Genomic DNA, 16230 nt, shown 5'->3' on the forward strand with positions numbered 1-16230 from the left:
TTATATTTTAAACACTATAGTGAGAAGTAGTGCTTTACTTCCCGCTGACCTGCATATGGAAGACCGTGTCGGCAATATGTTGTTGAATAAATGTGTAAGCGAAAGATAGTTCAGTTATCAAGGTCTTCCGTTAAATAGAAGATATTCTTAAATTCTAAAAAAAAGATATAATTTCCTGGGGTTTTTTTTCTATACGTCAACTATGATCATTAAAATCCCGATAATTTATTCAATTATTCTTTTGAATTGTTCAGGTCTGATGCCGCTCGATCACGACGTTACATATTTTACTTGATTGGAGTTCCCAACCAGTTCTGAATTATTCCACTTATTCCCGTTTACTTAAATTTTCAGAACAATTTTTTCAGATTTATTTATTATTTGTGTGTGTGTGTGTTAAAAAGTGGCTGGTTTCGAAGCGTTTGCGTTGAAAAGGTGAATGACACTAACCGTTTGTTAATGGAATGCAATTAATAGGAGGGGTATCTAGGTTTAACAAATTAAGTCTTTTTTTGCAGAAGCTTTTTTGGCCAAATTGGCCTATTGTCCATGAGGACGCGCACGTTAAAAAATTAATAAAAGGGGTTCCTTTTATATACTCTAACTAATACATTCAATGCTTTAAGATGATTAAGAACAGAATTCCAAAATGTTTTCTTTAAAAGTATTTTGTTTTTCATTTTATTGATTATACTTAAATTGTTTCAAAACTGTACCCCTCTCTAAATGTAGAACAATTTTGAGACTCAGACAATCGATTGATATCAGAGTGGTTATTTCTATATACGCCGTCGCCAAGAAGACAGTACATAGGCTTGTAGAATTAAGAGAACATATGTTAAACGCCCTTATATTTGATGGTATCTTAGACATTTTGAGTTTTGTTATTATTAGAAAATGTTTTAATAAAATGGTTCCAAATCATAGCAATCAAACTCAGTTTTTCTACAATACACTCCTAATCTAAAAAAACATATTGTGTAGTGCAGACATGACGATACAAATGTTTGCTCGCAAATTGACACTGGATTGATTCCATTTGTTTTCTTTTTAAGTATTGCAGACTTTTGCTTGACGATAAAGATGGAATTTATATTGAGGTGATGATTTTAAAGTAAACTTGATATTTAATAATTAATTAGTCTTAACACGCAATAGAAAAAAAGAAATTATATACTTATGAATTAACAAATTAATACACTTTAAGACTTTATTTTTTTTATCTTTTTTTAATTTCAAAATCTATTAAATGTAGACTCATTCACTGCAATTTGATTCTGTTTATTGGTATTTATCTAACATATAGTCTTAGCAAAGTACATATGAGGTAACACAACCTTGCAACCCCCCCCCCTCCCCCCTACTAAGACACGCACATTCCTTTTGATATTTTTCTTTCAAATCAGGATTGCACACGTGCATGAGAGCAGACAAGATTAAACTCAATGATAACTATAAGCTACAGATAATGTATCCTTGAAAATGCAATTGCGTGACCTGCGCATAAGATCTGCTTGCTATCCACTTGCTTTTTACCACACGCTTTTTGCCTATTATAACTAGAATAAAGAAAAGAAAATATTAAGAGAGAGAGAGAGAGAGAGAGAGTGAGAGAGAGAGAGAGAAAGAGGAAACGATAATTTGTTTCTGTTTTTGTTTATTTATTTCACATATTCAATAATTTCTTTTGTGTACAACATCGAATGCAATATTATGGTTAAAGATTGAGCATTATTTAAAAAAAATGGTATCGGAGAATACTGAAATGGACTTCTCTAGACTGCTGTTTATCTTCCTGATGAGTTAAATGACCCAATGTTATGTAAGAAAGCGCTGAGATATTGTTTAAGAGATTTAGTATAGAAGCTTGAGGAGAACAGACGTTCAGACGGAAAAAGAAGAACAAAAGAAAGCAAGGGTTGAAGTAAGTAGTAACTAGTGGTAGGAGTAGCCTAGATTAATGGTGAGAATTGAGAAAAAGTCATCCTCAATAAGGGCGAATTACCCCGCTAGTTCACGAACACAATAGGAACTCTGGTAAAGACACATTTAAAATTTCAGTTCACTTTTCTTGTTTTTGTAGGCCTGCATAAAATCATTAACTTCCTTTTATCAATACGCATATCGATAGCGTCGCGATTAAATATATGTTGTTGTTATATTTCCTTGTTTCGACGATCCTTTACACACCGACACAGCTTAATTCAAAAACTTGTTACTTGACCTATCTGTTAGCATAATTTGTAACACGAAATCTGAAAGTGCTCTGTGTGCATGCCGTCTGAAATGATTTACATGAACTACTTCTAAACCGTTCTGATTACATTTTATTATATTCTATGTATTTCCTGTTTGCCAAGTACGTAAAAGAATGGACTCATTGTGTGTGTTTCTCGGACTTGCTATGCTATCGCATGCTTATGGTGAGTTAATGTATTGTTTAACTTCAAAACACATTAGAGAAATAAAAAGTTTAAATAGATCGGCATTCTTTATGTGGTAAATGAACTGCAAAATCATGCAAATATATCAATATAGGGGAATCCTCGACAATTTGTCCTCGTGTATCCACACAGTTTATATATTTATTTTATCTTACTTATCTTACCTATATTTTTCCATTCATATGTTCTAACTGGTTTTAAAGCAATGTAAGGTTAATAAACATATGTTTTTAAAGTTTCTATATTACATTATAACAACGTTAATGCTCTTATCTTTAAAAAGTCAATGCACTGAAACTGAACTGTTGTGACGAACGATCTAAAACCATTGAGATATGTTGGCATACTATGTACCTGTCAATTACAGGTGCATATACACCGATGAATTTTTGTTCTATAGTTTAACTTTTTGGTCAAACAAGATAACACAGTGATACTACCACTTCGTTTTGTTTTCTTTTCTATATTGGTTGATTTATGTTTCCTATTTTTTTTTTTATATTTTTTTTTTAGTATTTCGCGGTACTTTCTTTGATTCTGTTTGTTTTGATATCGTATTTTATTTCTTACTATGATCCGTGAGTTTGTGAGTCGGATTTATGTTGAATAATTGAAGGTTTAACTTGAAGGTTTAGTAAACACAATACCTTATACACTATCTGATAAGACATGCTGTAAAAAAAATAAATGCACTGTAAATCTAAAACCAGACTATGTTTTACATCATTTGACATAATTGTAAATGTTTACTTAAATATTGACATAATCAGGGCATTCAAATTATATCAGATATCAGACTGGCAGCTATTTTTGCCAAAATGCATTGTAGATTCGGATGAAGTGAATAAATCAGCGTTACACAATAGATATTACATTTAATACGGTATTTCCGGGTACTAATTAAAATTGCATAAGGAAATATATCACATTATGTAAAAAGTCATCAAAATACATACCAATCGGGTTTTATTTGTCTATTGTTTGGCCGAAGAGGAGGGGGTCAAATAATTGAACTCTATGTAAACTGATAAGCAAAACAAAGTATAAACCAAGTAGCTGTATTGTAAAAACAAAATGTGCTAAAATGTCGTATTTCAACCCAGCTATGTCAAATGACACATACATCCTTTTATATGCATTACTTATATCGACTTGTATATCCCGTCTTCTGTTTCTTTTTTATTGAATTGAAAATAAAATGACAAAAACAGCCGCCAACCAACTAAAAAATAAATAAATGCAAATTCAAAGCAGAGCAACACAAACCTCCAAATAGATGGTAGGATCAGGTGCCTAGTGTAATTAGAGTAAGTATCCTCTGCTGACCATTACACCTGCCCATTGTCATATCGGAAAAAAAATGTCCTTATCGGGAAAAATGTTGTAATTTGGGGAAAATATTAAATTCCAACCAATCTTTGTCAATGATATAAAACATCCTTTAACATTAATTGCTTTTCTATCTATTGTGTCTCGACTTTATTAGTATTCCTATATCGTTCGTTTCCCTGTTACGAATCAGTTTACTTTCTGAATATTACCCTATTTAAAAGTTTAGTAAATTCAATATCTGATACATCATCCGGTATGACATGCTGTCTTTAAAAAAATGCAATCTTAATCAAAAGGCAGATATTGTATTACAGCATTGAATAAGATAGTGTCTGTCGATTATATACAAATTATGTACAAAGTATTCACGAAATTTAGATCATTGCAGCATAGACAGGCAGTAATTTTTGCCATTATGCACTGCAGGTTCGGATGTCGTAAATGGACCAGCGTTGCAATAAAGAATCATTTTAGATAGCAATAAAATTGGATTCAAAATGAAAATGTTATGTAATAATGATAATTGTTCAAGAAACATTCAAATCGGATTTTATTTGTTTATCGCATGGGCAAGGGGACGGTTGATTTATTGAACTGTTTCTAAACTGATGTACAAAGCGAAGTATAAACCAAAAAGTGTGTTGTAACAACAAATTGAGTTAAATTGTCTTAATTAAAATGTGCCCCTGGTAAATTTAAGATAAATAATATTGCTACATAAGTTAGGGACGTTGACAGTGGACAAATTGAAATCATCACGTTTATCATATGGTTTTGTTGTTAGGTTAGGTTACAATATACTCATTTTTCTACGCGGATAGGTTAAGACAACTCCGAAATTAATTATCGTCTCCGTACATCTCCGACAATCAGAGAGTCAGTCTATACCTGTGTATTTAGAGGTTGCATCATCAACCTATCACGTAACCGGGTATCTTTTACTTATCGAAGATTAACGGAGACAGCCGAGCATCTGGATTAATGAGACTAGAGGTTTTTTGTTTTTGTTTTGTTTTGTTTTGTTTTGTTTTTTTGTTTTTGTTTTTGTTTGTTGTTTTTTTTTTTGTTTTTAATTGTAAACAAAGGTTAAATATATAAATCATTTTATGAAATATACACACTCTTACTTCTCTCATTTTCATCCCATATTGCAATATAAAATATAAAGAGTAGGGTAGTTGCTTTTGATAGTTATGCCCGAGCAGTAAAACTGCAATCCATGGGAAAAAAAAAACAAACAAATAAACCAAAGAAAAAACAAAAAACAAGTAAACATCAAGAAACCAAAAAACGAAAAACATAAGAAATATGAAATTGATGAATTATTGTATAAATGTTAGTTCCAAACTGCCAGATGACTAGTAAAATCATTCCAATGAGACCGTGCTTTTTCAAATTCATTAATTTCTGATTTCTGAATATAAATATACCTTTCAGTCTTGTATCTTTGATTTAAATAATGTTAAAGCCCCTAAAAAAATTGGCGTCTTATTTTGTTTTAAACATAAAAATACATATTGCTTTGTATATAGGATTACAAAGTTTAGAATGCAGTTCTCCCAACCAAGGGGATAAACACCAAATAATACATTACAGACATCAAAACTAACATTTTTGTTGCATTTCTCATATATAAGTATACAAAGTGCATTCCATAGAGGCTGGATTTTATTACAAGTTACAAAAACATGTTTTATAGTTTCAGGCATATCATTAAAAAAAGTACAGCAGTCAGAGGTAGTAATTCTGATTTTCTTAAGATAATCTTTAACAGGAAGAATTCTATGGAGAATTCTATGTTGTAACCAATTAATAGTTGAATCATTGGTAGTTCTAAAACATATTTTAAACACATCCTGTACACAGGGATCGTTTAGCAAAATATCACATAGCTCAGCATCCCATTTGTTGATAGCTATAGGTACACTATCATTTGAGGTTAAACATATGTGTATATGCATTGTTACTTTTTCTTTAAAAAAAATAGACTCATAATAAAATGGCATAAATGTAGTGCACTCTCTGTTCAAAGTAGACTTATCAATAGTCAAATATGTCAAATATTTTGATATTGCACAAATAACACTATTATTTAACATTGGAGGTATCTATGAAAATTGGAATATGTCAGTGAAATCTATTCTTTTTTTTCCATTTTAATTCAAAAGATCTCCAATGATTTTAACCCCTTTCATATACTAATCTTTGAAAAATACATATGTACATGCAATTTTTATATTACAGTTGTACCACACAGGAATATTGAAAACATTATTGGTATTTAATGAGATTTTAATCATTTTCTTAGCAAAGCAGAGCCAAGAAATAAAAACATCTCGCCAAAAAATATTGTTTCTTTGAACAACCATGCATGATAGAAAATCATCACCAAAATCAATGAGTTTTTTTGCAAAGTCATAACATTTATTGATAAAAAAAAGTCCATCCATGGTTTGTAGCCTTGAGTTAATTTCTTAATCCATGAACAATTAAGAGGTGCCAGGAAGTTAGAAAATTTATGTTCACCATTTTTAAACCACCCTTTAGGTAATTAAGAGTAACAATCTCTCTCTTAACTTTATCACACTTTGAATTCCAAATGAATTCAAACAGGCTCTTTCTAAGATATAGAGAGACATCTTGTTTTGGATTTGGAAGTGAAATAAACAAGTGGTTAAGTTTTGGAATAATCAAACTTTTAACAACTGTGATGCAACCAATGGGAGTTAAAATTCTCCTCCTCCATTGTTGAATTAAAGAAAAATCTGTTGGCAATTGTTTGTTGTAATTTAGTGATGTTATTTTATCTAAATCAACAGAAAATTATATTCCAAGTAAATTAAAAGAAGTGGAGCCCCATTTAAGTTTTTCAACGTGAATGGGGAAAAGCTTCGTTAGAATTTTTTTTAGAACCTATCCATACAATTTTTGTTTTAGAGCTATTTATCTTTAAACCTGAAGTGTGTGAAAAAAATTCTAAAGTATCAAGGGCTGCGAAAAGCGACATTGGTGAACGATCTAAGATAAATGAAGTATCATCTGCATACTGAGAAAGCTTATGTTCATTGCCATTGACAATTGTACCTCTAATATCAAACGTTTGTTTTATAACTTGTAAGAATAGCTAAATATCTGCACATGTCAGGTATAAGTAAGGAAATACTGGGCCCCCTGTCTACATCCTCTTTGGATTTTGAACTGTTCTGACAGGAAGCCACATTGTAAAACAGAAGCATTAAAATCTTTGTTGGGAATTTTTATCCAATTTATAATATTATTTCCGAATCCAAAGTATTCTAGAGCTTTTTATATAAAGGACCATGGAACAGAATCGAAGGCTTTCTCAAAGTCCATAAAAACTAAAAGACCTGGTATGTTTTTATTTTAAGTGAAAGACATTAAATCATAAATATTTCTAGTATTTTCTCCAATATATCTTCCTTTAAGAAAGCCTGTTTGTGTATCAGATATAATATAATCTAGTGTAGACTTTATTCGATAATTTATTCATCTTTATAGAGAACATTCAGTCTCCAGTTTTTCAAATACTGTCTTAGTTTGTCACCTTTTGGTAAACATGATAGAATTCCCAATCGCTGGGAAATAGAAAGCTCCTTTTTCAGAAAAATAAAGTTGATTGCTCTTAAGATGAAATGTTTTAGATCCTTCCAAAGGAATTTAAAGAATTCAACCGTAAAACCATCAGAACCTGGTGATTTTTTATTTTTCATATTTTTTAGAACCTCAAGAACTTCTTTTTCAGTGTTTTCATCTTCTAACGAGCTTGATATATCTGGTTTTAACTTAGAAATTTCTACTTTAATAATTTCTTCAAGGTTAATATTTATTAAATCTGAATCAGCACATGTTTATAATTTTTCATAGAATTCTTTAACATGATTCAATATGTTCGATTGCTTGTGTATAAGTTCCCCTTCTTCAAGTTCTACTTTTTTTGATAGTTTTGTTCAGAAAATTCCGAGAATCTAAATTTAGAAAATAGTTGGTTGGTTTTTCTCCCTGCTTGATCCATCTTCCTCGAGATCTTATGAAATGGCCTTGAAGTTTATGTTTTCTCAAATTTTCAATATTTGATTTTTTTGTGTTCTATTAGTTCAAAATTAATATGTTCTTGAGATACGATGTTTCTTCCTTATCTAGGGAGATTTCAATCTTCTCTCTTTCCTTTTTCTTACAAGATGAATATGAAATAGAAAGACCCCTTATTTCCATTAAGATCCTCTAGGAGTATACTGTCATCTATATCCTTACTAAAACATGTATGAATATCAGCATTGTATGCATACTGACTCTTTACTCTGTCTATAGTTTCCTTAACCTTATCAATGAAAACCATGTCAGTCAGTAAACTATTATTAAATTTCCAAAGCCCCCTACCTCTATCGAAAGGGTTAAACTTTAGTTCTAAAATAACAATAGAATGATCAGATCTGTAGCCTGATTTAATATCAAAAGTGTCTACTATATTAGACAGACTATTTGAAATCAAAATATAATCAAGGCGATTTTGCTTTGAAGGTGTTTTTTTTCTCCACGTATATATTTATTTTTACCTGGGTTTAAGATACTGTAGTAATCCACTATTTGCAAATCATCAATAATTTCTAAAAGTTTTTCTCTAGCCTTTGGATTGTTTATATACTCATAGCTGTAGGTATCTATATCTGGATTGAGATTAAGATTGAAATCTCCACATAAAATGAAATACTCATTATCCAATTCTAAAATCATATTTCTAATATTTTCATACTACTACTTGTCTTGCTACTTTCAAGGTCGAGACAGTTAGGAACCAAAAGGCAAAAATAGAAATGGAGAGGACGATAACTAACAGAGTGTAATAAGAAGAAGCCATACAGTACCGATCAGACCCAACCTAACACCAGAGTAAACCCCAACTAAACCCCGGGTTTACTTTCTGGGTTTACTTTAGGTTTACTTTTTGAAAATTTGGGTCCACTTGGTGTTTACTTTGTGTTTACTCGGGGTTTACTTTGGATTTACTCAAAGCTGCTTTTGAAGTCAACTATACGCACTGAAGTGTAAAGAAGACCTGTATTTTATCTTATCATCCTACTGCCTGTGATTCCTGTCCCTTGTATATCCCGAATACACGTGTAGCGTCTGCTTACAGGGTATACTTCTGAATGGGGTTTACTCTCTGTGTCCACTCTGGTTTTACTTGGGGTTTATTCTGGATCCACTCTAGTAAACCCAGAGTAAACCCAGCAAGTAAACCCAGGGTTTAGTTGGGGTATACTTTCTGTTAGGTTGGGTCTGATCGGTACTGTATATATTAACAAGAGTAACCCTGGTTTCTTCTGTGGTAAGATCAACAGCAAGGAGATTACCTTCCCCAGCTTTTTTTTAAATTGTGGATATGAAACTCAAAATTATTATATAACATTATGCATACCCCACGAGCATTATACTTATAAGAGTTAAACATTCACTGAAATCCCCAATGTGATTCAATAATAGGTTCACTTTCCGTTTTAAAATGAATGTCCTGTTAACACAAAATAGAATAACCTTTTTTTCTATAAAATTTAAAAACATCCATACGCTTTGATGTTGTAGATAAACCCTGGCAGTTAATCGTTGCAGTTTTTAAGGTATCCCTTATTATTTACTGTAAATACGGCATTACACATGTAACAAGGCAAGCAAATCCCTACCTGATTGAATAACATATACATAGTAATCTCTAACACCTAGCTTTAATTTCCTTTCACACACTGGCATCTCACATACACAAAGGTAAACAGTGAATGTCACGTCCGGTAAAGCCGATCCCTATCTACTTTCAGTTTGTCAAACCGATCCCGAGGTAATTGAATGTACAATGACTCCGCTATTACCGTTTTTTCAACTTATCACTTACTGTGTCCATGATGTCACATGATGTCACATTTGTACCGGTGTCCCTCTTTGTCAAGCGCAAATGCCTTTGCGTTATAATACCATGCGAGACTAGAGTTCATTATTTGTTGGATCCATACACTTTTGGATATATTTCGAATACCGATACATAGTTTGATAAAATCAATTCATATATTTTAATAACACAACATGATTCATAAGAGGTTTTCTTGAAATTATTGTCGGAAAGGTCCAAGAAACCATATTATAAAAATGTGCATAATTCAAATAGAGATTATAACGCCTTGCCAACCAAAATAACATATCGTTGATTTTAAGATAAATAATAATCGATAAAATCAACTCCCGTCAGTACTTCAGTACTTTGGGTTTTTTTTTCATGAAAACAGTCTTGGTTATTAATATCAAGTGAATGTAGTTACCGATATTTCTACCTCGAAATCAAGTCGACCTTTGAAGCTGGCATGCCATGGTATTACGTGATAGTCAAAACTAGATCACCTTTTTTTTAACTCAACAACAAACGAAAAGTGTAACACCACCCCAACGTTTATAAAGGTCTTCCGTTTCCATGGAAGACCTTGTACTGATTCTATTGGAAATGTTTCATTATTACTTTTTCTTCTTTTTTTTCTTCTAGACGTTTCTCTAAACTTTAATATCTCACTTGTTTGTTATTAGATTTTATTCCCGGGTCTATTTGAAATGGCAATAACTCACTATAGCACAAAATATTGTGAAGTCGCTACTTCCGGTTTTTAGTTATTTCCCTTTGAATTTTTTTTAGTGGGTCTCGTGTACCTACAAAGGCTCCGAGTTGATCCGTAGCAATTAGTTTTAATTTATAAATCTTTAATGTAGACATCTTGGACGTTGTCATCCTAGTTTAACATGTTTGATTAACCCACGTATACTTCTTTTAAAAACATACATCGAAATTTATGTTTCAAAAAATGTTAAGTTTTGTTTATATCTTCACTCAATAACTTTTTAGTTGTAATTTTTTTCTAAACACATATAGAACAAAAGCCGTGCAGAATATTAAGAGCTTTCATTTGATACAATAAAAAGGGGCTAGCCCCTAAAATGAGGGGTCTAGGCTCCGATTTCACAAAAAAAAAACTTAAATCAAATCTCAGACTTAAGTCTGAGTTTTTTCTCAAATATTTGAGTTTTTTCTCAAATTTGAGAAAACTCAAATTTCTGCATTTCACAAACAAATCTTAGTCGTGTTTTTTACTCAATTTGAGAAAAAACTTAAGTTACCTCCATAGCAGACTTAAGTCAAATCTCAAATATAAATATGTCATTAACATCATTAATACAGTATTATATTGCCTGTAATGTTCATATCTTAGATCTATTCCACTCAATAATCAGCGTATATATATGCAATATTTTATGCAGGTTTAATAAATATTTTTTTTTCATTAAAAAATCATTATAATGACGGAGTTATCTCCCTTGACAAAAATGTAAACAAAGGGAACTAATTCATTTGTTTGTGTTAAATGGAATAATTGTGCAGTGATTCTACTTTCTAATGATTTTAAGGTAACCATAATGTATTTAATGTGTTCTTTTGTTTGCTATATATTATGTAAGATCATATAGATATGTCATCTATACTTAGCATAACAAAGTGTACATTACATGATTGATTAACATTTTATGACTCTTGTTAATTTAATCCGATTTTCCTCTGTTGAAAACATAAGCAGACATTTGTTTCTATTGAGAATAAATTAAAAAAAAAAAAACAAGAGGCCACTTGTGACAATGACAATTCTTGACTCAGCTAAGTAAAAAATTCAACTCAGCTGAGAAATGACTAAGTTTGATTTGTGAAATGCAATTTGAGAAAAATCTCAGCTGAGTAAATTCTCAGGATTTGAGATTAAACTTAGGTAATAACGTTTTTTGTGTGTGAAATCGGAGCTAGATCCCTAGAAAGTATTTGCTTAATAACTCTAAAGCGTCGCTGCAAAAAATGTTGTTTGTGACTTAATTGATCTCATAAAACTGTTTTTGTGTTCGGGTATTGCATAATATTAAGAGTAAAAAGAAATACGTGTTGACCAGAACTCGCGGCAATTTGGCCAAGTTAACGATAGTCTGTGCGTACAGATGACAAAAAATTATCACAGAAAGTATACCGGTATACATACGGGATACCTTAATTAATAAGAAAACGTTGTTTTTTTTTTTAAAGTATACATGCTTTTATATGAGGACTATATGTCATATTGTGTTAAGTTCTTATAGTGAACAATCCTTTAAAAACGAGAAACAGAAAATATAAACATTCTTTTTCAATTCTAGTAAAACTCAAATTACGGATCTAAAAAAAACTTCTGTGTAATGGATTTTAGTTATTATACACCATGCATTTGGAATCTGTCTGGGATCTGAGCTGCGTGTGTGTACCATTACGTAACTTAGCTCTTGTCCGCGGCCGAGGGAATGATTGCGGCTGGACTACTTTGCGGTCAGCGGTATCTACACATGTACTACACAGTATCCGCGTCTTACACATATGGGTTTATTAAGCCGTAAACACATAGAAATGTTTTTAATTTTGAATACAAACACTTGTAAAAGTTTATTCTTCTTAAATTGAATAAACCGATAGTGTGTTTTAAAATTAATAAATCGTTCTGTTGATTAATGAAAGCAATGTCAATCCCAATCTTAAGCATACTAAGACATATAACAATTTTGGATTTTTCAGTAAAAAAAAATTAACTTCTATTTAATATGTTTTAGTCATTATACTGCAAGCATTTCAAATCCTTCTTAGTTCTGTGCGTTATCAATCCCTCGCCTGCGGCCGAGATCGATCGCGGCTGGACTACCTAGCGGTCAGCGGTTATCTAATACACATGCGCGATTCGCGTCTTACATAAATGTTTTTTTTTTATTTTAGTCTCAAACGGAAGAACTGTTTTAATTTTATGCCATAAAAGTTTCTTCATCTTCAATTGATTAATTAAACGATAGAGTGTAAATCACAAACTGTTCTAGAAAATAGTAAAGACCATTTCAAGAAATATTCACATGAATTTTTAAACAAGTTTTGTTTTGATTCTATAGCTGGCACTTGATCACTTTTGTGGTTTTCCTGTATGATCGTTTGCTTCATTGTAAAACAAACTCATTGATCTTTAATTTATAATAATTCCAAATGTATTTGTTCTCATGTTTGAAAGTTAATGAAATACATTATGCAATACGGTCGGTTGCGATAGAAATCATCAGAGTACTGCAAATGTTGACGGTTTCCTTATTTCTGTGAAGCACCTTAGAACATAATTCACTTGACTTAACACAATACCAACATATTTGTCTCCCAAAAATAGATGCACTTCTCAAAGTTACACATAATCGACTTAAAACCCAGCAGAATATTTTACATCTGACTTTTCAAAATGGAAGATCGTGAAATTGTAGCCACTCTGAAATAGTAACGAACAGAAGACATAATGTATTTGTGACGTTCACTCCCTCTTCTTATTTATGTGTATGAATCCATAAATTTTTGTTTCATTGTATAAAAAAGTGTTTTTGTTCTCTCTAACTAAGATCTGCAGATTTCAGTTTCTTTACTTAGAAATTATTGAGTGATACAAATATACACATGTCAATGAGGAGAGTGCAAATATGCATATAAGTACAGGAAAAACAAGTTTGTTACATGTATATGTGATATCATAAAACTAATTTTAAAACATTGGTCGATCTTTGTGCCGCTCTAAAGTGGCAGAAAGGATTTTTGAATCAGTGGGAGCTCTGCCCCCCCCCCCCCCCCCAACCGCGCCGACTTTTCCTTGCAATCAAAATTTCCCAAAAATTTACATTAACAAAAATAAAAGTTGAGACACTGATACACCCTTTCTTCACACACACTTTTTAGATGAAGGCTAAAAAAAGTATTGGCATTGTATTAAAATAAATAGAAGTTAGAGTTGCTTCACAACCCCTACAAGGACATGTACCTCCCTCACGGATTAAGATTTTGAAAATTTGAAAATCTATTCTTTCCGATAAGTTATGCTCATCCTTTCAAAAATAACGCTGAGTGGCTGCATGGCCAAACATTATAGGGAGAGCCCCCCCCCCCCCCCCTCACTGAGCACCTGTCGTAAAACGATCCTCGGGTGGGGGAGGGCGTCATAAGCATATTAATCGCTTTCATTTTCTGGTCGGAATAATTAAATACACATACATTTATTATGTGTGTTTTTAAGTTATCGTAACCAAGATAATAGATAATTTACACTTAAAACATTTTAAACTATATGATACAATGCTTCACGTATATGACCTATATTCTTATTGTAGTATCTGTATGGCTGAAGAAAAACCATGCAAACGCTTTCATTTTCCCCAAAGCAGGGTGTGACTGTACAAAGTCGTTTTTCTTTTCTAAATTTTGTTTTTTAGGTGTTTAGCTAAAATTCACGATAACAATTATCACTGCTCCCAAAAAATTCAGATAAAAGACTGTATCATTATCCGTCCCGATTCAAATTTCTTTTTTTATGCATACAGTCATCATATGTTTATTCAGACGTAGAGTTTTCAACACGATTTGTTTATATTTCATAAATTAATGTATATAGTTAATACCAATCTGAAGTGGTATAAAAAATGTTTGTAGTTTTAAAACGCTAGATACCTTCCTTCGCCTTACATTCGTCAGGGTCTGATAGCTATCGATAAGAGGTCATCTTCACATGACCTCTACGTTAGCATGCAATCAAAATTTATCACATACATGCCTTTATCTGTTTTATGAAAGGATTAACTCTACAATAATCGGCAGTTTGATGTTACATAAAAAACAGGCATGATTTAACTTGTCTATCAACTTCTGAAGCGTTCCAATTCATTTTCTAAAGCCCTGATTGGACAGAAGTTATGGTCATGTGAAGATGACCTTCTATGTAAGATGACCTCCTATCAATACCTGTCAGATTCTAACAAGTGTAAGGAGAAGGGGTGGATTTATGAAGGCTGATTGACAATAATATCTATGCTTGAAGCTATGATAGAAGACCTCTTCGTTGCTTGAAACGAGCTCGGCTCTAGCTTGTATGTAGGATACAATAATTCGATCGGCATTTAATTCATATTTATTAGTATTGCTGCTGATATCATATTTAAGTATTTCGGTCATATGCTTTTAATATTTGGCAAATTTATTTCTTTATAATATTCGAGGTAGTTTGACGGTTTTGCCTTTTTGTACATACTGACAGAAAAAAGGCCGCTCAAGCGATACACATGTCTATCTGCTTACCCATTATTACACTCACTGAGAAAACAAATATCCATGCCTGTATTATCCTGATTATATCATAAAATAAATAAGTCTAAAATAGACATTGTTTTCAATGCACTCAAATTATTTGTCACCCCACATTGATCTATATTAAACATTTAATGTCATCAACGATGATAAAACGTAGAAAATCGAATATATATTCAAAATAATAGTTTCTAGTGACATTTAACGCCAGTAGTTTTATGATAATATAACGTTTAAACTAATAGTTTCCTTGAGTAAAATGTGACACCACTCTGCTTATTGTGACGTCCATTTGATCGCTGAAAGTTTCATTTTCATTCCTGCGTAGTTAAATATCCAAACTTTAAACAGATGTCACAAAATATATGGTATATTTTAAACAAACAATTAAAGTGTCGAGGGGATATATGAAATTTACCAATTTAAAATAGTAACCGCAATAAGATAAAACTAGAGCAAACTGGGTTTAAAACCAACGAATTGGTAGTCTTGTCCGCTTGTGATACGAACAAGAGTTATTGAAGTTAACACTTTTTTAATGACAATTATTTATTGATTATTCAATATTTTAATAAACGAACAGGTATTAATAAAGATATTTTTTTATTTATTTAGTAAGTTTATATTGTGATGGTTCAATTTGATTGTTAAGTAGATTCTAAAACAACAGTTGTTCGAATCAAATCTATATATTATAATATAGTCCCAATATCTTAATCCAAAACACATTATTGGTAACATAGAAAAACCTAACCCAAAACAAGATTTTGTTTTTTTGCTACGTTTTAACAGCTTAGGTCATCCAGTGCACTTTGAACCTCATAAATTTGCACTTTTATTTTTGGAAATGTACTCGAAAAGTAAAAAAAAAAGTTTACTTTTTTTAATCTATTACAAAATAGTTCTACAAAGAGCTATGAATTAGTGATTAAAGACCCTTCTCGGTCCAATATATAAAGAACTACTTTTTCTTCCTTTCTTTCTGTCATCAATTTATTTTTTCTAGATATCTTATGAAAGCCGATTTTATTCGATATACACCTTAGTTTACAATTCCAGAAATACCAACAAATCCACGCAAAGAATGTTGTAGAGGCAGGTTCTTTATTTCATTGCTTAGGCAATATAACGAATATTTAATAAATATTTTTTAAGAACTTCTTTCATTATCTGAGATCTGGGGTCTTTAAACTTAACATATTAGAAAATGTTAAATATGTATAGCTGAACAACAATAAG

This window comes from Magallana gigas, chromosome 1, assembly GCF_963853765.1.
Source record: "Magallana gigas chromosome 1, xbMagGiga1.1, whole genome shotgun sequence".
Classification (NCBI taxonomy): Eukaryota; Metazoa; Mollusca; class Bivalvia; order Ostreida; family Ostreidae; genus Magallana; species Magallana gigas.